The sequence below is a fragment of the Emydura macquarii genome, unplaced genomic scaffold (genome assembly GCF_026122565.2).
Source record: "Emydura macquarii macquarii isolate MOO-44397 ecotype Brisbane River unplaced genomic scaffold, CSIRO-AGI_Emac_v2 contig_2205, whole genome shotgun sequence".
Classification (NCBI taxonomy): domain Eukaryota; kingdom Metazoa; phylum Chordata; order Testudines; family Chelidae; genus Emydura; species Emydura macquarii.
The window spans coordinates 10,824,846-10,847,220 of NW_027132342.1; the positions used below are offsets into that span (position 1 = coordinate 10,824,846).

Below are 22,375 nucleotides of genomic sequence, written 5' to 3' on the forward strand. Positions count from 1 at the left end.
CACCAGTTTTGGCCCCTTGTTTCCATAAGATACTATCTTTCTCTCCGTCTCTTATTTTCTCTAGTGTTTGCTAATTCCCAGCAGTCCAGGGAATGGCAGATTGGATGAGGATGGGGCAATTTGGTTCTTTAATTGCAACTGAGTTTTTCAATTATTTCTAATCCACTGAACCTTTAATTTCTCCATAAAGTTAGCATTAAGGGTTGCTTATGTTCTTGACAGAAAGCTCCTGTTAGTGGCGTATGTCAAGCTTTGAAAGAATCTCCCTGGAATGTGGTCTGACACCTCTGTGAACAAAAGCTGGGCACTGGGTTCCACGGATCTTTTAGAGAACTGCTCTGGCAGTGGTTCCCAAATTTTTTGGCTCGAGGGCCACAGATATAATTTTTACAACCCTGAAGGACCACCAGTCTTTGTCAGCAGCCTCCTGCCCCACTGCGGACAGAGAGAAGGATTTTAGTGAGAAAATCAGTGCTCCCCTCCTTCTGACTCCATCAGGGACCCCAGCACCTAGGGACCCAGGCAGAGCACTTTGCCATGCTCCTTGCTACAGTCAGGGGAGAGGAGCACTGATCTCCCATCCCTTAGGCTGCAGCAAGGAGCCTGCACCGGTCTTGTAGCCCCGCGAAAACCTGCTCCGCCTGGGTCCTTAGGCGGCTGCTCCCTTCTGCAACCAGAGGGAGGGGAGCAGCGGGCCACTTTGAAAGGCCCTGCGGGCCACAGGTTGGGAACCACTGTGCTATGGTGATGACAGTAGTGGGCAGGTCACTGCTAGGTTGAGAAGGCACAATAGGTTAAGAAGACCTATCTGAGGTATCAAACAGTTCCATTATATCCTTCCTTCTCAAAACTAATCATGGAAACTAGAAAGGAGGTTAATAAGGAATAGGAATGCCTGTAATTCACTAAAAAGGAAAGACATTCAAAATGGAAAGTCTCTCACCGTTCTCTTTTTAGCAAATCCACCCCAGTGCAATTTATGTTCAGCCTCTGAATAACCATATATGTCGTTTTCTTTGTATGTGTGTTGTTGGACTGTTGTGGAAAAAATTCTAAATAGCCGGAGCTCTCAGCTGCAGGGGTAACTCAGCTGACAATCTTTGTCAATAATACTGTCATTGCACCTTGAGGCGGCAGAAGAGGCTCAGCAGGTATTCCAACAATTTTTTTCCAAGATGCAGACTTTCCTTTCGTTTACTGTCAGCTGTGAGCTGCCTCATTTGCCGGCAAAATTGTTAACATGCTCTGACTGAAATTCATCAGTTTTAGTTCCTCAGATGGATGCAGAGCAGAGGCCTTTTTTGCCTCTTCTCTAAATAGCTGACAGAATATTCAAAGGAAACCTTTAGTGTTTCATTATAATCCCTTTTAGGGTCCTGTACTCTCGCCTCTCCATGAGTGGTTTGAAGTTTGATTCTCTCATTGAAGCCACTTTGGGCCGTTGACTTTATTGTGAATTCCATGCACAGGCTGACTGCAAAACCAGGCCCTACAATAGCAAATATGTTTTGAGCTAAATTAGAATATGCCCATTATCAGCGGATTTTGAAAACTGCTGAGTGTTGGCCTACCTCTGAGCCCATTGAAGTCAATAGGTTATTTTACTGTTGTCTAAAGTGGAGGCCGACGTTTCAAAACAGACTCTAGAACCAGGTATCCCGGGCTCCTGATTCTTGATTCCAGCTCGGCTCCACTCTATTCTCCAGACCTGCCACTCCCCTGGCTCCGACCATTAGGCAAGACCACCCATGTCCCAGTGGTGATCCTGACACACCTGTGTTCTGCTGTGGGCAGAAGAGAAGAAAGATTTTGTTTTAAATAGAAATTCAGATTCTCATCCAACTATGTCCCCTATGAACCAAAAAAACACATTGAGATGAGTTGCTCAGCCCAGTGGCCAGAAGTTTGACACATCTCTCTAAGGGTATGTCTTCACTGCAGAGTCAGACGGCAGCCACATCTGAGTAGGTGGGTAGCCTAACCCGGGTGCGAGCAATCACATTGCAAAGCCACACTTGAACTAGTGTCCTCACTGCTGTTGTACTCACTTGTGTGTCACTAGGACTTCAGGGGGCATGTCCATTGGTTCTTTGTGTTGCAGTAAGCTGAGTTGCTTTATGATTCTTTCCCAATGAATTGTGGGAGAAATTGTCTGTCCTTCTGGATATACGGAAGGAATTGTGGGAAGGCATTGTAGGACTACCAGCATTTGAGTTACTTAGCCTGTGCCCTCAGTGCAAAGTGAGTGGGTTACTAGCCTGAGCATAGCAGCATCTGGGCTTTAGCCTACAGCTCCAGATGAATAAACTTGGGTCAGAGAGTTTTGTGTGTGGACATTTGGAGGGAGTCGCAGGTAGAGCCCTATGCAGATAAAAAATTTGTATCTGCAAACTGCAAACGTGGTCCGTGGATGCGGATATCCACAGATTTGCAGGGCTCTAGTTACAAACAACACCCAAGTAAGAGTTCAGGCTAACTCTTCAGTGAAGATCTATCCTTAGTGAGTCTGTATTTGTCTGTTCTGTGTTGATTATTCCTTCCGGTCTAAGAAAGAGACTGTGGGGAGTGGGATAAGAGGAGACCTTAGCTGAGGAGAGGAATTAATTGAGCTTGGCATTCAGAGAAAGAGGTAAACCAAGGTGCCTGGGAGGATCCTTTGCCTCTGCCCTAACAATGGACTAGATTAATGCTGTTTACAACATTCAAGCTCCAGAAGCCATTTATATTCACTACAACAGCAGAAAAGGAGCTCAGAGAGAGATGGTCTTGGTTGTCATCAATAATTTCAATGGGACATTGAATGGGACATTTCAATAATTTCAATTTCAATAATTTCAATAATGTCAATGGGAGTCTAGGAAAGGACTGAACTGGAAAGATTGAGGGCCACACTTGACTTTTTATAACGTTGGCTCTGATGCCACAACAAGGTGCTCATCTGGGTGCAATGTGCACTAGCTTTTTAGAAGGCTTCTGAAGGTCAGCAGCAACAAGAGGCACACCCCACAAGTGGGAATATTCAGATGCCTTCTACGAAGTAGAATCTGTGTTCATATGGTCCCCATACTTTTAGTTGCCAGGGCCACATCACTCAGTCTTGCTCTTATAGTGTGCCGGAACAGCTCCTCCTGGCCAGGGCACTGGGCCCACATCATGTAGGAGAGGGGAAGCGGAAGGGCCGGGAGGGGGGAATGAAGAGTTGGCACACCATTTGTGAACGGTTGCCGACCCCTGCGTTATGTTATTGTAATGCCACTGGACTCACCGGGCCAGTCAAAATGTGTGGCCCGCGGGGATTTAGTTTGTGGATCCCTGGTCTGGACTCAACGGACCAAAGTGGAGAGCACAGCTAGTATGCTCTGTGCTTGCATTCCACCCTTTCCCCGCACATTAATAATTTATGGCCTTGTCTATACTAGAACACATTTGCTGGTAGGGATGTACCAGAAAAACCCTATTGGTGGAGACACAGCATATACTAGCAAAAGAGTTCTTTTGCCATATCGCTTGCACCAGTTCCCAAACACAATAAGCTATGTCAGCAAAAGGACTTGATTGCTGGTATAGCTACATCTACACTAGGGCTTTTGCTGGCATAACTGTGATTTTTTTCATACTGCTAACCAATATAGATATAAAGGTGAAACCTTCTAGAGTAGACCAAATCTAAATTTAACTCATAATAGCACTTAATCTCAATGTTAATTGGGGGATGCACTGAAAGGCAGTAAAATCTCCACTAGAAACAGGTGTGTGGTGTTGCTGCTGCACACATAGCACGGGGCACAGCTCACTTGTTGATGGATTCTCTGTACCTTAAAGTCTTTAAACAATGAGTTGAGGACTTTAATAACTCAGTCATAGGTTAGAGGTTTATTACAGGAGTGGGTGGCTGAGGTTCTGTGGCCTGCGTTGTGCAGGAGGTCAGACTAGATGATTATATTGATCCCTTCTGACCTGAGAGTCTATGAGTCTATGCAGCAGACGTTGGCCACTCCAGACTGTTAGGTTTATTGTAATTTAATTTCAGTTACCATGTCTGTTTGGCACGTTAATTCTCTGCTTGGATTCTTTTATATCACAGCCACTGAAATGGAAGAGCTTGTGCAGTGTTCACTCCTTGTTGGATTGAACATCACATATGCACTACCACCAGATGACAGATTGAACATCACAGATGACTACCACCAGATGACATTGCTCTGACTTGGGCTCTGTGTACACTAGAGACCTTACAGCAGCACATCTGTGCTCCTGTGTAGCTGCTGTATGCCAACGGGAGAGCTAATTAAGCCACCCCCAACAAGTGGCAGTAGCTATGTCAACAGGAGAGTGTCTGCTGCCAACATAGCGCTGTCCACACTGGCACTTCTGTCAGGAAAATTTATGTCGCGTAGGATTTGTTTGGTTTTTTTTACACCCCTGATCGACAAAAGTTTTATTGACAAACATACTAGTATAGACATAGGCAATAGGCATAGTGTGGGAAGCACTGTCAATTCAGCCCAATCCTGATTTAAAACATTTCTTGCTTGTTCTAGTCCTGGGCAGGGATTGATAATCAGCCAAGACTGAATTGGTTCATACTGAAAGAGTAAGCGTGGTTCAACCACAGTCCAAAAAATATTATGCATTCTAGTTGATTTTCAAACATAGACATACTGATTTTATATGTATGTATTATTGCATACGTGTGTGTGTGTGTGTGTATATGTATAAACATATGTTATAAGATACTGAACCATGTTCATATATCATATATTGTAATTTTGAATGCCTCATCTCTACTCTGCCCACTAATCTCTCTCTGCTGGAACTACTTCTTGCATTCTGAATTTAAGCAACTTTCAAATAAATGCAATTTAAAGAAAAATCACCTGTCATTAGATATTTTGTTCTTTGTCCCAAATGGTGCAATTACCCTAGAATTACCCTCTGGCTGGAGGATGGCCTGTGTTCAGTCGTGGACCTCTGACCGTTCTAAGGTCCAGTAGCTTTTGAACCACCAGGGCTGGAAATGTGTTCTTTATATTGTTGAAGAGCTGGGGATTCACTACATCTGATCTGGAGTACTTGTTTCTTTCCTTAGTTGGTCATGAGATATTAGGCCTTAAATCCACAACCTGGCTATGCCTGAAAAAGGTATTTTAGATGATTTTGAGCAGTTTGTAAAAACGCATTAGTTCTCATTTTGCACTCCTTTATACCATTGGACTCCTCCTGGTACTTAAGAAGTTTGGTTTTAAGGTAGAAGGATACATAAATAGTATCAGCACAATTTTAAAATGTTTTACAATATTTCTACAAAATTTCTCTAAACTATAAGGAACAAAAGAATATATATGATGGGCTGAAAAAGGCTTTATGGATTCTTTTTTGATATGACCTGAGTAATACACTAATTGCCTTGCAACTTTTTCAAATGTGCTTAATTCCAGTTTATGTCCCTATAACACTTATACCACAGCATCATATTCGTTCATTCTTTCTCTCTCTCTTTCTCCCTTCACACATACACACCTTGGAGATGTACAGGATAGAAGATGAAAAGAACTGCAATGGCACATTTAACTCACAAGTGAAGAAAATTCTGATAATTCATAAATATGTTGAAGGAATTGTTGAGCTTTGATAATGAAAGTTGTTTGCTTAATTTAAATTAAAAACAAAAGTGATGTTCTGTTCTATTCTGAAAAGTGACTAAATTGACACTGTGCCTTTATATGTTTATTATCTTGCTTTGACACCATTTCAAATTTTCTCAGAAATATGTAAAACGGAGGTTTTTTCTAAATGCCAGCACTGAAGCTAAGCTCTGTAAGCCAAGCTGTGGTGTTTAACACACAAGAAGCCAATCTTTTGTGAAACAGCCATTCTTGCATACTTTTCTGTCCATAACCTCTTTTAAAATAATAGCAGTTGTCATGACTTCTCTTTGCTTTTCCTGCTTAAGCAAAGCAGGAAGGTACGTAAGCATGGACCTGACTTTAAGCACCTGATTAGTCCCATTGACTTCACTGGGACTACTCACATGCTTAATCTGAAGCAGATGTTTGTCTTTTCCTGTATAGGGGCCTAAAATGGACTCATATCTGAGGGGTTTCTTTAATAGTAAACAAAAGAGAGCTGTCTCACTGTCAGGAAACCAGCACACAACTTAACAGAGACATGAAATTACACCCCTTTAGCTCCATTGCACATGAAAAATAAGTAATGAAATAAGTGCCCCTTAAAAATATATTACATTTAAAAAGTGTTATAAAAATAGCAAATACAGTTTCCCAAACCTGTTGTGAACATCCTATTTCTTCTATCGCAGCAAATTCAAAAACAGTCTCACTGGGATCATCCTTAACAGACCTCTCTAAAATGCCCAAGACAGCATTGTGTCTGTTTAATTGATATTACAGAGGAGGGAAGAACTTTGGGAGGCAAATTTTCATCTCATAACTTGGGAAGTGCAAATTATTTTTTAAAGAAGCTATGTCTTTTGAAAAAATGTGTTTCATGATTGAAGAAAATCAAATGTGTCTAAATTCCGTTTTAATATAAAACAAAAATGCAACCACATCCTTCAGTGGTTGCTTAAGAAAGAACTAGGTCTGCAGAATAAATATACTTGTTATTAAATATATAAATGTTATGGGCCTGCTTGCATCTTGTGTAGTCATAGACATAGTGCATAGGGGGTGTCAAAGGCTACTAAATGCCAGCTGACGGTGTTTTGCAACTACTTTTGCATTCACTTTATCCTGGGTGTAAAATACTATCATTCTGACTTAGGCCAGGTCTACACTGGCAATGGAGGTCGAGGTAACGCTGCTTACGTCGACCCCCTGAAGTATGCGTGTCCACTGGCAAGTAAATTCCATCGATTTAAAGTGCAGTAAAAGTCAACCTAATAAAACCATCTCTGCAAATGGCTTAGTGCTGAATTCGAATTCCATGGATCGAATTTGTGTCAGTGTAGGCAGAGCGCAAAGTAAATCAACGCCATTGGCCTCCGGGAGGTATCCCATAATGCCCTATTGTGACCGCTCTGAATATTCACACTCTGCTGTAACATGGCCACATAAACAGGAAATGGCTTCTCCCCTCAAGCCCCGGGAAATTTTGAATGTCCATTTCTGATTTAGACAGCGTGGAGAGAGCTTTGTAGCTGAACTGCTCATGGCAACTGCATGGCCCAAACACACTCCAGGTTGGAGTCGACCAGAGGTCTTGGATCTCATTGGTCTGTGGGGCGAAAAGTCTGTTCTGGCTCAGCTCCAAACAGGCAAAAGAAATTTACAAATATACGAGAAGATATCTCATGACATGTTGAAGAAGGTGCACAACACTGACTCTCAGCAGTGCCGCATTAAGATCAAAGAGCTGAGGCAGGCTTATCAGAAAACTAGGGAAGCTAACAGTCATTCTGGCTCCTCACCCAAAACATGCCACTTTTACAAGGAGCTGCGTGCAATTCTCGGTGGTGACCACACCAGTGTGACACCACACAGCATCGATACCTCCAAAGAATCCCAGTCCAGGATGAATGAGGAGGACTCTGTGGACGAGGAGGATGAGGATGAGGAGAGCAGGATGCAGGAGAGTGGGGTATCCATTCTCCCTGAGAGCCAGGACCTGTTCATTATCCCAGAGCAGTCCAGCCACAAACAAGACAGCAGGGCTGATCGAGATGCAGGGGAAGGTACATCTGGTGACTGTTTTTGCGGTTATGTCCCCAGTCCAGCTTCTTAAAAGGAGTTTGTGTTTTTGAGGGGAGGGTCTTACTGGGTGATGGCAAACTTCAGTGGAGGGTTACTCCCGGAACAGACTATTTATGTGCAGAAGTATGCTCCGAGAAACCTCTGGATATCTCAAGGAAACTTTCATGTAGGTAATCTGTTAACCTTTGCAGAAGGTTTCTGGGGAGGCAGCCTTATTTCTTCTGCCCTGGTAGGATATTTTTCCCCATCTTTCTGCTATTAAATGAGCAGGCATCATCGGGGAACACAGCATAGCAGCATAAGGGTCAGGACTGTACCTCGATGCTTGCAGCAAATCTTCCCTTTCCGCCTGCATTACCCTCAGGAGACTGATATCACACATGGTAACCTAGGGATGATGGCGCAAGTTTAAAGTACCTGACCAATACAATCACTCCATTTTATTCCTCTGCTGTGTACGAGGTCCCTAGGCACCTCCCCAAGACTATTCCTAGTACCGTTGCAAGGGACGCTGGTTGTCCTATGTTTTCTGCCACTACAATTCACCTGCAGTGTCCTCTAATCTGTTCTGACCACCTCCTCCCAAACCGGTCCTTGGCATGTTACAGAGGAGCCTGGTGATCCTTCTCCTTGCTCAACTGTGGATTGTGGATTTTAATGGTAATGAAGCCTCTCTATAACAGATGCAAGGGCCCCTTGCTTACCATGTCTGTAACACCAGTTCGACCCTTCCGAGATGTACAGAATGGAATGCGGGTCTGGCTAAGCCTTGTGAACATGAAGGGGAGTACTTTTTACATTGTAACATTTCCTTTACTATTTTGGATCAGCTAACAATGGCAACTTTGTGCTTTGCTTATCCTACAGTAGACACCTCGGCCTTCGGCCCCCCCTTGCCGAGCTCCAGCTGAAAGGCTTTCCCAGATTAGAAAGCGGAAAAAAAAACACGGGATGACATGTTCAGCGAACTAATGAATGCCTCCGCAGCTGCTGACACAGAGCTCAGAGCCTGGAGGATGTCCTTGTCTGAAAAACAAAACATGGACACGGAACACAGAAGATCTGCACAGGAGCAGGAGTGTGATATGCAGCAGGAGATGTTGTGTATTATGAGGGATCAGTCCAACATGCTGAGGCGTCTAGTAAGGCTCCAGAAAGAGCAGCGGCAGGACAGACTCCCTCTGCAGCCCCTCCAAAACACTCCGCTGCCTACTGTTTTGTTATTAGCCCACACCCCCAAGTGGTCTAGAGGAAACTGAGCAGGGTTTAGTACGTGCTGCATTCCACACTGGTGGAGGAGAGCAGAAGGACACGACGGCCCCTTTGAGAACTGCACACAACCATAGTTGCTTGCACAGTGATACTTCACAACCTTAAGTTATTCTCCTTTCCCCCCTTTAAAATAAAACTTTCTATCATTAAAAAACATCTGCCTTTATTCATTCATAGCTTGGGTGGGGAGAGAGAGGAAGGGGGGGCCGCTGGAGCGTGGGTGGGGGATGGGAAATAAAGGCACAGCACAGACATACATTACTGCAGTTCATTGCAAAACCGGTTTTTCATTGCTTCTCGAAGTCGAAGCGCTCCACAGTTGGCTCCACGCATAGCGCTGGAATCTGGCTGCTCAAAATTTGCAGCCAGCCTATCAGCCTCCACGGCCCAACCCTGGGTGAGCTTTCCCCCTTTGTTTCACACAAATTATGGAGCACATAGCATGCAGATATAACTGATGGGATGTTCTTTCCACTGATGTCAAACCTAGTAAGCAGACATCTCCATCTGGTTTTTAAACGGTCAAATGCACATTCCACCACCATTCTGCACTTGCTCAGCCTGTTATTGAAACACTCCTTCTGCCTGGTGTAGGGCTTCATTAGCCAAGGGAGCATGTGGTAGGCAGGATCCCCCAGGATCACTATTGGCATTTCCACATCCCCAATGTTAATTTTTTGTCAGGGAGGAAAGTGCCCACCTGCATCTTATTGAACAGACCCGAGTTCCTAAAGATGCATGCATCATGTACTTTCCAGACCACCCCACACTGATGTTGGTGAAACGTCCCCTGTGATCCACAAGGGCCTGCAACCTGATTAAGAAGTATCCCTTCCAGTTATGTAGTCTGTGGCAAGGTAGTCAGGTGCTAGGATAGGGATATGCATGCCATCTATTGTCTCCCCCCCACACAGTTTAGGAACTCCATTGCAGCAAATCTGTCCACTATGTCCTGCACGTTTCCCAAAGTCACTATCTTTCTTAGCAGAAGCCTATTGATGGCCCTGCACACTTGCATTGCAGAAGCTCCTATGGTGGATTTACTGACTCTGAATTGATTCCCAACTGACCGATAGCAGTCTGGGGTTGCCAGCTTGCACAGATCAATGGCCACTCGCTTCTCCACTGTCAGAGCTGGTCTCAGGTGAGTATTCACATGCTTCAAGGCTGGGGAGAACTCTGTGCAAAGTTCAAAGAAAGTGGCCTTTCGCATACGCAAGTTCTGCAACCACTGCTCATCATCCCACAACTTCATAATGATGCGATCCCACCAATCAGTGCTTGTTTCCCGGGATGAGAACCCGCGCTCCAAGGACTGAAGATGATGCGTGACAGCCTGCAGCAAACAGGAATTGTTCTGCTCTATGGCTTGTAGCAGGGCAGCCTCAGTAACATCACTATTTTCCGTGCTGCGTCTTGTCTCTTGCCTTTGAAAATACTGCAGGATAAGCCATGAGGTATTTGTGATGCTCACAATGTTAGTACAGAGGTGAGTGGGCTCCATCCCTCTCCGGCAACGGTGTGTGTGTGGTGTGGCGACAGTATAATATCTAGTGACCGGCACTCGCCCCCGCTCACCCCCTCCCACTCGGCAATTACAGGAGACCTGAGACCTGACCTTATCGGGACCTTTACTGACACACCTAAGATAGCACGTCTGAAATGGCAAACAATGGGACGTTGCAAAAAGCCCAGGGGCAGCCATCGGCTGTTATGAATACTGCACACCTCTCACGAACAGGGGCAGCCATCGGCTGTTACGAATATTGCACACCACTCATGTACCAAGCATAGCCCGAGTGCATAATAACTGCTGCATTTCGGCGGGCCTGGCAGAAGAGCTGTCGGCCCGCCAGACTGATCCCCTGGAGCTGCTACCTCTTCCCGCCCCCGAGTCCTCTGCTGGGCGAGAGTCAAGTCGAGTGTAACCGGTCCGAGTTTTGAACCCGAGCTTTTCTCGTGTCCCCCATTGGTCAGGCGTCATGACCCTGTTCCTCGTGGTGGTAAGATTTTAAATAGTATTCTCGTCATAGTTTTCGGGTATTAGTAACATTAATTTGATTATACCTTTGAAACACATATAATCGTTATCTAGTGTACTCTGTGTCTTGTTCTCCTTCTAATCTGCTTAAATCCCCCTGTTAAGGAAAGTAGATAGTTCTGTTATATGTATTGTTCCTTTTTCCCCTTGTAAAACCCCACATCCCCTTTGCCCCAAATAAACTTGTAAATACTTCAGAAACTGTTTTCTCAGCGTGGTGCTTGGTAATCAGGGAATCCCTTTACCTGTCTGCAACATGCGGCAGAGAAAAACGGCGCGAAAAAGCGTTTGCAGTTTGTTTGGGACAAGAAGGGAGGGGGAGGGAGCACATTGCATCATGGGAGGATGACAAGCTTCCCAAAAGCCTCTGTGGCTAGTTGCACTGTGGGATAGCTACCCATGGTGCACTGCTTTGAATGTCGACCCAAGCGTGGCGAGTGGGGACGCAAGAGCCCAGCGCAAGGAGCGTGGTGTGATCATGCTCCTGCGACTTCTAAAATTCGGCAGGTGAAAGTCGATTTAAAGTAAATAGACTTCAGCCTGCAGTGTAGACATACCCTTAGTAGCATTTGACACCCACTTTGCACCAATGTAAATGACTAAGCAAAGGTCAAGGCAATGGAGAAATCAGGCTCAGAAATTTAAAAAAAAAATATATATATATATATATATATATATGTATATTAATAAGCAGCTGCCAATGACAGGCGTAAGAGAGGTCATTAAAAAAACAAAAATCTTTCATGCTGGAGTCTCAAAAGGTGACGGGCTTCCGTTTTTATAGATAAAATAGAGGAAGGGAAATCCAGACTGGGACCGTGGATTTTGTTAATAGCAATCTCAAAGGAGACTGTAAAACCTACCCAAGAGAGGCAGAGCTCAGAATGCTGTGTCAGACATTGCTGATAGAATTTCAAAATGCTTTTAAAAACACATTTATGATGCCTTCTCAACAATCAGACCCACCCCAAAGGTCTACTTTGGATTTTTGATCTGGGCCTGTGATCCCATACAATCTAGTCTGTTTTAAACCGTGCTTCTGCCACCTCTTTATTTTTGGAACATATATTATTTCTAATGTGTGTGCTAATGGAAACTCTGGACTCTTCTCTCTACCTGTGAGTGTAGCTATCAGCATTGGTGTTAATGAACCAACCTCCATTAAAGAAGACAAAACAAGAAATGAAAAAGCATATGGAGAAAGCATTTGTATCAGTGTTAAATACGGTTGGAAGAATTTGATATTATTTTATATTTTGATGGATAATATAATTGTTTATTTTCAATCATTTTTCGGATTTTTATCAATTTAAATTTTCAAAGTAGCACAAATTCTTGGGTTTTAAACATTTTTTGTTAATTTTTTTATTGATTTAAATATCTACAGTGGCTGGAAATTGGGTGGGGGATTAGACAATAGTTTAATGATGGTAAATATTGAGATTCAAAAAGTTAGAGCTTTAAAAACAAACTGTCAACATCACATGTCAAAATATACAAAGTAATGTCCTTATATCAACACATCATACCTTTTAATACTATTTATTTGTCAGTCCACTTGTAATAAGGCTAACATTTTAAATAACTGGATTTTGACTCTAAGTTCTCAAAAAACATTTTTCTTACTTTCTGTCTGTCAATTTTGAATATTATTGACGAAAATATATTTTTGTCAGTTTGTGTGTGTCTGCTGAAATAGATGTTGACTGACATTTACCAATAACACTAAAACTTCCAAGCTTAGTGATGAAGTGTTAGAGCATTGAGTGACTTACTCACAGATTCCAGGGTCAGAAGGGGACCACTGTGATCATCTCATCTGACCTCCTGTATAATAGAGACCATAGCACTTCCCCAAAATAATTCCTAGAGCATATTTTTTAGAAAAACATCCAATCTTGATTTAAAAATTGTCAGTGATGGAGAATCCACTGTGACCCTTGGTAAATTGTTCTAATGGTTATGTAAAACACAAATGATTTTTTCTCCAGGAATCAGGCAGCACAGACAATACTGAAGAGGTTTATTCACGATACCGGGAAGTCTGAGAAATCAGCTTCAACTTCATGGTGTTACAGTGGTCAATTATATATGCTTTCTTATCGAATACATAGTACGTTTTAAATTCTTTATCTATTCACTTACAAATACAGACATTGTCCCATTCAGAGAGAACAACAGTGATAATGGTCATTACATACATGCAGAGACACTTTAATCACTCTACTTACATCAAAGATGCTAGGGCTACACTCGGGATGGAGGTAGAGTGGAGGAAGAAGGGGGGATCCTTACAGATAGGTGGCAGATGAGAGAAATTCTAAAAGCAAATGTGCTGTTCTCATTGGAATTAGAATCACTAAAAGGACATCTGGCTTCCTGAGCCATCGGATGCTTACACTAGCCATTGTCCTTCAGGCTCAGGTATTTTCGTTAACTATTTAATGAGTTTCGACCTACAACTTGTTAGCTGAAAACAACCTCAAGCCTTGCAGTTAATTACTCTCACTATTAAAAATGCATGCTTTATTTCTAGTCTGAATTTGTCTGTCTTCAACTTCCAGCTATCCTTCACTTACTTCAGTCCTCTGCACATTGGATATCAGCCTTTATTCATATTGTTGAGATATAAATCACAGCTTAGAAAATGTGTAATAGATTCTTTTCATTGTCTTTTGCAGAGCTGCCTTTGTTGCAAGTTGCTAATCTTTCCAACCAAATTTTATCACCTCTTGGAATTTTCCTGTGACACTTGGGAATATATTGCAGAGGTGTTTGACATCTGCTATTCAGTCCTGTGTTCTGCACTCTTTATCAGGTAAGCTACTGTCATTGCAACACCAGTTACTCACTGTTAAAAAGTTTCCACTCCTCAAACATCCCTGCAGAGGGCTCGACTTTCATGAAGTGAAGAGCAGACTCTAGTTAACTTCTGTATTGCACGATGTCCCACAGCCACTCCCATTGTGTTATCTGTCACTGAAGAATTAGTGCATGACTTGGCAAACTTGTGATGTTAGAAGTCAACGCATGTCAATCTATATCTTTCTAGCCTTCTAGTAATTAAAAATTGCACCAGTAACCTTCCAATTATGAATCCATTTGCAGCTGGATTAGAGCTAACTTTGAAAAAGCAACATAAGTGATTGGTTGAGGCCATGCACTTTAGGGGGACCTCTGCATAAATTCAGCTCATTCAGCTATAACATTGAGCTGGAGAGGGAGGTACAAAGGATCAGTTATTACCAGAGGCCCTGTAGACCATAAAGCCAATCTTGATTTGGATTAAAGATTTCAGACACTGTTCACCAATACACAGTTCATCATGTGCATTGCTAAAATTGAGTCTAAGGGATTGACATGTGGGATTAGGGTTTTCAGGAAGTAGGGTATTTTATGGATTTCTTGAAATAATTTCCAGAAAACACCAATCGCTGGGCTGGTGGGTAGGGGAAAGGGAGATAGAGAGAGAGAGAGAGAGAGTGTGTGTGTGTGTGATGGAGAGAAATATGCTGTGGTGCCCTACCTATCCTTTTCGTCCTGTTATTTCTTTTAACAATGTTACCACATTCAGTAATCCTGATTTTTCTAGGCAATTAAATATTGCTCAGGCAAAAGCTTTCCACTAACCACTTTCAAATGATTTTTCTTCTCAGATCATCTAAGTAAGAGATTTTCTCATCCCTAAGCAGACCTTAAAGAAAGTTTATCTCACTGATTTTATTGAACTTCATCAATAAATCATAAGATCTAAATTTTGCCGTGGGTTCATTTTAAAAAAATAATGTGGGTGACTTCTCTGAAAGTTCTCACTGTAAAAATATTCAAACATTTTCTTGTAATACACAACCCCATGTGTGATGCTTTATTCTGAATTTATACCAGACAATAAATGCTGGGGCATTGCTGGTGATATTTCTCACCCAGATTGTATTCGCTCACCATGTTAATTAAGTCCAATGGTGAGGGTTGGATTTCCAAATATAAATCTGACCACGTCTCAGTGGGGGCTGTTTACGGGTGTAAGTGCTACTCAACATCAGGATGGCAAATTGAGACTTACGTTGTTATGTTCAATTAAATAATTTAGGGCAGCTTGTGACTGCAGCTGTTCCAAGTAGGAGCCTCCTCAATCTCTTGTGCATTTCCCCTGAGTACTAAGCACAATCACAGTCCCTGCACTCAGAAGAAAATGTCGAAGGTCCTCATTGTGTCTGGCCCCTGTGCGGTGGGAGCACTCAGAGAGCCTTCCCTTCTTGTGCACCCTGTGCTATAGTCCTTGTGTGTGCCTGACTAAAGGATTACTTCTTGTTAGTGTCAACAGCAGTTCTGGCTTCGCGGGTAAAGGCAGAGTGATGCCCCCACTCTCAAATGACAGCAGACCCAGCTTGCTAAATGAGGAGGAGAACGTGCTTTGCAGCTCCTTAAGGAGTGGCACAGCAGCCATGCTTTACTGAATCGCAGTGCCTTCTGGAGACCCCATTGAGGCCCTGCAGATTTCCCCCATGCCCAATACAGGGATGTGGCTTAAGGCCAGAATTTAGCCCCTAGGGCCTGACTATCTAACTCAGATTTCTCGGAGTAATTGTAATACTTTGCACTCGTGTTGCACTTTTCATGTGAGGATTTCAAGGCTACTGCCAGCAGATGGCCCCATGTGAAATGAATTTACACTGTGAGTAGCAGACCAATCAGCAGCCAGAGGTTCATATCAGAGCTGGTGTTTATTGGTAGACTCAGGTCAAGGAAAGAATGGGCATAAAATCTCTCACTCTTAGAGGTGATTCCTCCTAATAACAGTTGTGGGACTGTACTGACAAGCCATTATGGGGAAAGTTGTACTTGTGCTGTCAATGCTGATCCTGTTCTGGGGGAAACTAGAGAGAACTATCATTTCCATGTCTGCTAGTCTTGCAACGTTCTCCAAAGCTAATATTCACTGTAAAGTTTAAGTAAAAGCAGATATTGCAGTTACAAGAACTCAGTCATTACGGGGTGGACTAAATATTGACCTAGTCTTGTACTTACCCACTGTCTAGCAGCGATCTCCTTTTGAATGGTTTTACTATGAACAGACTGTCTTTTCATTGTTTTGTTTTGAAACTTGTGGCATTTAAAATTGTTCTTTCATGATTAACTGTGAATCTCACAGTAAACAAACTGGTATATAAATGCCATCTGTCTCTACCATAGCATGCATGAAACTAGTTAGTTTAGCATGGTTCACAAAAACATTACAGTGATGGACTATCAAAAGGAAGCCCTGTTAAAGCGGGACAGTGTTTAACAGTGTGTGTTAAGTAAATTATGAGCACGCTGCCAATGTGTTTGTCTAGTAGATGTACCAAGAATTGATGAAAATACGGACTGCCTCCTGTGAATCCAGGAGTTTACAATCAGTTGTTTTCTTCATCCCAAAGACTTTAATTTCTCACTTGCTAGCAATATAATAATAGGCTCAGACATTAAGCGATATTTCATAGAATCATAAAATCATAGAATATTAGAGTTGGAAGGGACCTCAGGAGGTCATCTAGTCCAACCCCCTGCTCAGAGCAGAACTAATCTCAGCTAAATAATCCCAGCGAGGGTTTTGTCAAGCCGCAGCTTAAAAACCTCTAAAGATGGAGATTCCACCACCTCCCTAGGTAACCCATTCCAGTGCTTCACCACCCTCCTAGTGAAAAACTTTTTCCTAATGTCCAACCTAGACCTCCCCCACTGCAACTTGAGACCGTTGCTCCTTGTTCTGTCATCTGCCACCACCGAGAACAGCCTAGCCCCATCCTCCCTGGAAACCCCTTTCAGGCTATCAAATCCCCCCTCATTCTTCTCTTTTGCAGACTAAACAAGCCCAGTTCCCTTAGCCTCTCCTCATAAGTCCTGTGCTCCAGCCCCCTAATCATTTTTGTTGCCCTCCGCTGTACTCTCTCCAACTTGTCCACATCCTTTTTGTAGTGGGGGGCCCAAAACTGGACACAATATTCTAAATGCGGCCTCACCAATGCCGAATAGAGGGGAATAATCACTTCCCGCCACCTGCTGGCAATGCCCCTCCTAATGCAGCCCAATATGCTATTAGCCTTCTTGACAACCAGGGCACACTGCTGACTCATATCCAGCTTTTTATCCACTGTTACCCCCAGGTCATTTTCTGAAGAGCTGCTGCCTAGCTCGTCGGTCCCCAGTCTATAGCTGTGCATGGGATTCTTCCTTCCTAAGTGGAGGACTCTGCACTTGTCCTTGTTGAATCTCATCAGATTTATTTTGGCCCAATCCTCCAGTTTGTTTAGGTACTTCTGTATCCTATCCCTACCTTGCAGGGTATCTACCACTCCCCCCAGCTTAGTGTCATCCGCAAACTTGCTGAGGGTGCAATCTACCCCATCCTCCAGATCATTAATGAAGATGTTGAACAAAACCGGCCCCAGGACCGACCCCTGGGGCACTCCGCTTGTGACCGGTTGCCAGCTAGACATGGAGCCATTGATCACTACTCAATGCTCTAGCCAGTTCTCTATCCATTTTATAGTCTATTCATCCAACCCATACTTCTTTAACTTGCTGATAAGAATACTGTGAGAGACAGTATCAAAAACTTTGCTAAAGTCAAGGTATATCACATCCACTGCCTTCCCTACATCCACAGAGCCAGTCACCTCATCATAGAAAGCAATCAGGTTGGTCAGGCATGACTTTCCCTTGGTGAATCCATGTTGACTGTTCCTGATCACCTTCCTCTCTTCCAAGTGCCTTAAAATAGATTTCTTAATAACCTGCTCCATGATTTTTCCAGGGATTGAAGTAAGACTGACCGGTCTGTAGTTCCCTGGATCCTCTTTCCTCCCTTTTTTGAAGACAGGCACTACATTTGCTTTTTTCCAGTCCTCAGGGACCTCCCCCTGTTGCCACGAGCTTTCAAAGATAATAGCCAATGGCTCTGAAATCACCTCAGCCAATTCCCTCAGCACCCTCGAGTGCATTGCATCCGGCCCCATGGACTTGTGTATGTCCAATCCTTCTAAATAGTCTTGGACCTGTTCCTTCAGCACTGCGGGATGTTCGCGTCCTTCCCATTCTGTGCCACCCAATACAGTAGTCTGGGAGCTGATCTTGTCTGTGAAGACAGAGGCAAAAAAGGCATTGAGTACCTCAGCTTTCTCCACATCCTCTGTCACTAGGTCGCCTCCCTCATTCTGTAAGGGGCCCACACTCTCCCTAATCTTCCTCTTGTTGGTAACGTACCTGTAGAAACCCTTGCTAGCTGCAACTCCAATTGTGCTTTGGCCTTCCTGATTTCATTCCTGCATGTTCGAGCAGTATTTTTATAATCCTCCGTAGTCGTCTGACCAAGCTTCCACTTCTTGTAAGCTTCTTTTTTGTGTTTAAGTTCGCCAAAGACTTCTTTGTTAAGCGAAGCTGGGCGCCTACCATATTTGCTATTCTTTCTGCACATCAGGATGGTTTACTCCTGTGCCCTCAATAAGGGTTCTTTAAAATACAGCCAGCTCTCTTGGATTCCTTTCCCCTCATATTAGCCTCCCAGGGAATCCTGCCCATCAGTTTCCTGAGGGAGTCAAAGTCCGCTTTTCTGAAGTCCATGGTCCGTATCCTGCTGTTCTCCTTTCTCCCTTTTGTCAGGATCCTGAACTCGACCATCTCATGGTCACTGCTGCCTAGGTTGCCACCCACTTCTACTTCCCCTACCAAATCTTCCCTGTTTGTGAACAGCAGATCAAGAGAAGCATGGCCCCTAGTTGGTTGCTCCAGCACTTGCACCAGGAAATTGTCTGCGACACTCTCCAAAAACTTCCTGGATTGTTTGTGCTCTGCTGTATTGCTCTTCCAGCAGATGTCAGGGTGATTGAAGTCCCTCATGAGAATCAGGTCCTGTGAACTGGAAACTTTTCCTAGTTGAGTAAAAGCCTCATCTACCTCATCCTCCTGGTCTGGTGGTCTATAACAGACACCCAGCACGACATCACCCTTATTGTTCTTGCTTCTAAGCTTAACCTAGAGACACTCAACTGACTTATCTCCAGTTTCATACTGGAGCTCAGAGCAATCATAGTGCTCTCTTACATACAGTGCAACTCCTCCACCCTTTCGCCCCTGCCTGTCCTTCATGAACAGTTTATACCCATCCATGACAGTGCTCCAATATTTGTGGTATTCTGTGCAGCATTATAGTAAGGTCTTATTTCCTATCCCTGTACATATTTTCATAGTTATCTTTATTATTATTAATTTATATTGCAGCATGGTAGGGCTTCAAAGTCGCAATCATGAATAGGGTCCCATTGTGCTAGGCATTATACAAAACACATATCTGAACCAGGCAGGCCATTCATCCAGTTTTAAGCCCGACAGTCCTGCTTTCTAAGGTTTGTCCTCCATCCAGTAGTGAAACAAAACTGTATGTGGTTTTGAATGGTATCAGATGGGGGGACACCATTTTGAAGAGCGTGCTGCCGCACCCCTGCTAGCATATGTGCAAAGTCATGCCAGTAGACTCATAGACTATGAGGTCATAAGGGATCATTATGATTATCTAGTCTGACCTCTTGCACAACGCATGCCACAGAACTTCACCCACCCACTCCTATAATAGACCTCTAACCTAAGACTGAGTTATTGAAGTTTTCAAATAATGATTTAAAGACTTCAAGGTACAGAGAATCCACCAGCAAAACCAGTAGAGTCATGTAGTCGGGTGCGGACCCATGCCATTCCCAGAAGTACCAGAATATCCAATGCATGAGTGGCTATCCTAATGAGAACCTGGTCTCTGTTCCCATTAACTTCTATTCTAAGGCCCTGACCATTACAAAGGCTTATGCGTAGTACTCAGCTTTAAGCAAGTGAGCCATCCCATTTTCCTCAGTGGGACTGTCACATGCTTAAGGTCAGGCACGTGCACAGGTCTTCACAGCACAGGACTAATTAGAAAGAGGACTGCAACATGTTTGTCCCATTCATAAAGGGAGGACAGGTGGGAAGAAGGATGTGTGTAACAATAATAAATCATACGGTTGATTTATATATGCTAACACAGTACACAGTTGGATGATGACATCATTTAATCTCTTATTAATTAATATCTTTAAAATTCCTTATCAAATCATAACCCCTTGTGCTCACTTAACATTGCTCCTCTCCCCTCACCAGAAAAAGTGACTCTTGGCTTACTGCTTATTTTTTATTTTGTTATGTGTTTCCCTGTCTTCTACATAGATTACACCCAATCACCTCTCCCCCAGGAAATTCCATTGAGGGGTTCAACCCACACAATGCTCCTTGCTGGCGGCTGTAGAGCCATGTGCTCCCAGTGCCCTGAATCCACAATGTGGATGAGGGCCAGGGAAATTCAGCTAGTCCCTCTCTCTTGATCCCTTTGTGCTGCTGGCAAATCACTGCTGCTCAATCTCTTGAAATAGCTACTAAAATATCTACCTACTTGAAATACCAGTTCAACTTGTTAAGCAAAAAATGCTCCAAAGACAAAAACAGTGTTCAGCTAAGGTTGGAACAATTGCATCAGAAAATGATGCGTATCATTAACTGTGTGCATGCCACATCAGGTAAAGATATGAGAATACAAGAATTTCTTTCAAAATTGGCATCTAATGTCATTGTACTGAATTGCTATTCCATTCTGCAGCCTCCCAGACAAACTCTTGTCTCCTTAGAACTCTTTTGGTATGTCTACGCCAGTGTTTCTCAATTAAATTTGGCCATGGAACCCTTTTGAACTCCATAAATAATTGCAGAACCCCCCAAACTCTTAACGGTCTTCAAATGTCGAAATAAGCAAAGGTCAGCATTTCTTACTTAAATTACACTTATACTGGATACTCTCCGCTGGAAAATCCGAGACATCTTCCCTTTTTCAGCGGCGCAGAGTACAGCTGCTCTCGGCAGCGCAGAGAACAGCTGCTCTCGGAACCCTAACAGTGTTCCTGCGGAACACCAATTGAGAAACACTGGTCTACGCTGTTTCTGGCTACCTGCGCTAGCTTTGATTGAGCTAGTGCACTAAAAATAGCATAGTTAAAAGTGTAGTTATGGCTACATGGGCAACAGCACAGGTTAGCTGCCCAAGTATAATCCCACCCAGCCCCCTGTACTCAGGTGGCTAGTCTGTGCTGCTGCCCATTTAGTGATGGCAACATTGCTATTAGCTATTAGCACACTAGCGTGATCAAAGCTAGAATGGGTATGTCTGCCCAAGCCAGAAATTACATACCTGGCCGCAGAGTAGAGGTACCCTGAGGTGCTGTGTATCCAGCAGGAATGGGGAGATAAAGAGCGTTCTTCAACATCATTCCAATTTTTCTCAATTTACCTCATTAATTTTCTCTCATATACTAACTACAAGCAAGGGAAGAAAAATTGTATGATTTCCAGTTTTTTCTCCAGATTCAAACGGGGTCTGTTGAAGAAACTTTTATAGAGCTAGGGATTTAGGCACAGAAGGGTTAAATAATTTGCCTGAAGTAAAAAGAATGAGTCATCAGTAATGCTAACACCAACCTTCAAAATCATAAAGGGGCTCAAAAAGTCATGAGATTGGTTTGATAATCACAACACCTTACCAAAAAAAAAAGATGAAAAAATTGAGTTCTTTTAATTTGCCTTCTGGTTTTTCATCCTTTAAGGAACACTTTCCAAGCTTTTCTCCGTAAGCAGGAAGGCTAGAAACTTTCTTTCTTTCTTTCTTTCTTTCTTTTTTTGGATGATAAGATTCTCAAGTAATCAGAGGACTCCGGGAGCTGGAACTTTGAGTGTAATGCCAAATATCATGAGACTCAGGATGAAAGCATAAAAGCTGGGGAGACTGAATCAGTGATACAATTGGGACCGTCACCCAGGAATCATGGCTCATTGTCATAGGACAGTACTTTCTGAAAGTGAACAATTTTTTAAAACTTAAAATAAATAGATAAACAAACATGACATTTGAGGGAGTCAGTTCATAGTGTGAAAAATCTCTTGACTAAGATTTCCAAAAGATACTAGTGATTTTGGATGTCTGAGTTTTTAGGTGCCTACCACCTGGTAACTTCAAGTGGGCTGAATATCTGTAAAGTATTGAGCACCCATCTTTAAAAAATTAAGGACACTTTAAGGTCTTTAAAGATGGTCACACAAAAATTGAGTCAGCTAGTTCTGAAATGTTTTAAAATGCTAAAAAGTTTGAAATGGGAGTGTTTCTGTTAAAAGCGTGTGGTCAGAAGAGGTGTTGTTATGGTAAATCAAATGTTTCAGTTTTCAACTTTATTCACATAGAATAAGTTTGCTGGTTTGATTTGGGACTTGTATTTCACATTTAAATGGCATGATAAATTCT

The 22,375-nt window shown here is 43.1% G+C and overlaps 1 protein-coding gene across 2 annotated transcripts in view; it reads left to right on the top strand.

The window, feature by feature from the left end:
* Positions 1-22,375, top strand: part of PRR5 (proline rich 5) — a 155,701-nt gene that overhangs the window by 33,675 nt on the left and 99,651 nt on the right. For both annotated transcript variants that reach the window (XM_067559349.1, XM_067559350.1), the window contains exon 2: positions 13,707-13,843. The gene's annotated coding sequence lies outside the window, so the exon portion shown is untranslated. The remainder of the gene's footprint in view (positions 1-13,706; positions 13,844-22,375) is intronic.